At 50.1% G+C, this 2500-nt stretch overlaps 1 protein-coding gene across 1 annotated transcript in view; it reads left to right on the forward strand.

Moving 5' to 3' along the window:
* The window catches only part of Hk (potassium voltage-gated channel subfamily A regulatory beta subunit hyperkinetic), a 222445-nt gene that overhangs the window by 128538 nt on the left and 91407 nt on the right, over positions 1-2500 (forward strand). The gene's annotated exons all lie outside the window — the stretch shown is intronic.

The raw sequence follows: 2500 nt of genomic DNA on the forward strand, positions 1-2500 counted from the left end.
AGAAGAAGAAGAAGAAGAAAACACGAGGAAGAAGAAGAGAAGAAGACGAAGAAGAAGAAGACACGAGGAAGAAGAGGAAGAAAAAGAAGAAAAAAGAAGAATGATAAGAAGAAAACACGAGGAAGAAGAAGAAGAAGAAGAAGAAGAAGAAGAAGAAGAAAACACGAGGAAGAAGAAGAAGAAGAAGAAGAAGAAGAAGAAGAAGAAGAAGAAGAAGAAAAAGAAGAAGAAAACACGAGGAAGAAGAGGACGAAAAAGAAGAAGAAAAAAACACGAGGAAGAAGAAGAAGAAGAAGAAGAAGAAGAAGAAGAAGAGAGGGAGGTGTTGGGTTTGTTTTTTTTTTTGGGGGGGGGGGGAAGGTTGGTGTTGTGGGTACATGTTGTAGTGTTCATGTTTGACGTGAGGCTTGGTGTGAGTGAGGCGGGCTGGACGACCTCTTGGTGTGAGTGAGGTGGGCTGGACGACCTCTTGGTGTGAGTGAGGCGGGCTGGACGACCTCTTGGTGTGAGTGAGGTGGGCTAGACGACCTCTTGGTGTGAGTGAGGTGGGCTGGACGACCTCTTGGTGTGAGTGAGGTGGGCTGGACGACCTCTTGGTGTGAGTGAGGCGGGCTGGACGACCTCTTGGTGTGAGTGAGGTGGGCTGGACGACCTCTTGGTGTGAGTGAGGTGGGCTGGACGACCTCTTGGTGTGAGTGAGGTGGGCTGGACGACCTCTTGGTGTGAGTGAGACGGGCTGGACGACCTCTTGGTGTGAGTGAGGTGGGCTGGACGACCTCTTGGTGTGAGTGAGGTGGGCTGGACGACCTCTTGGTGTGAGTGAGGTGGGCTGGACGACCTCTTGGTGTGAGTGAGGCGGGCTGGACGACCTCTTGGTGTGAGTGAGGCGGGCTGGACGACCTCTTGGTGTGAGTGAGGCGGGCTGGACGACCTCTTGGTGTGAGTGAGGTGGGCTGGACGACCTCTGTATCCAGTTTATTCATGAGGCGGCGACAGACCCATGACCCGCTGGTGACCTTACATCAATCACCTTTGATTAGGCCAACACCACCACCACCACGCCCCACCGGGGAGGGCGCGCCTGCTGGCGTGTTGGGGCTGAGTGTAGGTGGTGAGGTGAAGGCGTGGTGGTGGTGGTGGGGGAGAGACTGGTGGCGGTCTGGGGGAGGTGGAGAGAGTGGGGAGGTGGGAGGGGGAAGGCCGTGTGTGTGTACTATGCATGAGGGAGGGAGGACGTCCCTGTGTGGCCTCACCTTCCACTGGTATTGATTAAACTGACCTTACCCTCCTCCCTTGGCCTTACCCTGACCTTACCCTCCTCCCTTGGCCTTACCCTGACCTTACCCTCCTCCCCTGGCGTTACCCTGACCTTACCCTCTCCCCTGGCCTTACCTAGCCTTACCCTGACCCTCCCATGACATTCCTTTAATCGAAGACTATCAATAGAGAGAAATCGCAGCTGTATCAAATGCTGTACTGACATCAGTCATCAGCGAACATGAAAGCCATTATATTGTCAGTCTATTTCAAGCTGTTTTCCTCACGGAATTAAAGGCGAAAACACATCTTTAGCAGAGCAATCAGAGGCTGTGGAATTAGAGGACAGTGTGTTTTCCCCAGTCATTATTATGGCATGAAATGTCCACGTCAGGATGCGCGTTCCTGTGTACCCATTTTCCAGCAGGGTGATGTGCTGGAGGGAGTGGTGGTAGGGAGGCAGGAGCCCTCCCTCCTCTTTGCCATCCTGTTGTCTCCATCTATGTGAGTTCGATGTTTAGTTTGCTATTACTATCCTTGTGTAGGTAACCTACTCATACATCATCAGGTTTTCTGTTCTCTGTACTTCTCATGTGCCCTCGTGTGTTCTCTCCTCATACTCACCTTTCCCTCATGTGTTCTGTCCTCATACTCATCTTTCCCTCATGTGTTCTGTCCTCATATTCACCTTTCCCTCATGTGTTCTGTCCTCACAATCACCTTTCCCTCATGTGTTCTGTCCTCATACTCACCTTTCCCTCATGTGTTCTGTCCTCATACTCACCTTTCCCTCATGTGTTCTGTCCTTGTACTCACCTTTCCCTCGTGTGTTCTGTCCTCATACTCACCATCCTCTCATGTGTTCTGTCATACTCACCTTTCCCTCATGTGTTCTGTCCTCATACTCACCTTTCCCTCATGTGTTCTGTCCTCATACTCATCTTTCCCTCATGTGTTCTGTCCTCATATTCACCTTTCCCTCATGTGTTCTGTCCTCACAATCACCTTTCCCTCATGTGTTCTGTCCTCATACTCACCTTTCCCTCATGTGTTCTGTCCTTGTACTCACCTTTCCCTCATGTGTCGTGTCCTCATACTCATCTTTCCCTCATATATTCTGTTCTCACACTGACCCTTCTCTATCCTTTTGACCTGTTCTGTGGGTCACTGACAATGTTAGCTGCTGCCTCACCGTCCATATATATATATATATATATATATATATATATATATATATATATAT

This window comes from Panulirus ornatus, chromosome 55 (assembly GCF_036320965.1).
Source record: "Panulirus ornatus isolate Po-2019 chromosome 55, ASM3632096v1, whole genome shotgun sequence".
Taxonomy (NCBI): Eukaryota; Metazoa; Arthropoda; class Malacostraca; order Decapoda; family Palinuridae; genus Panulirus; species Panulirus ornatus.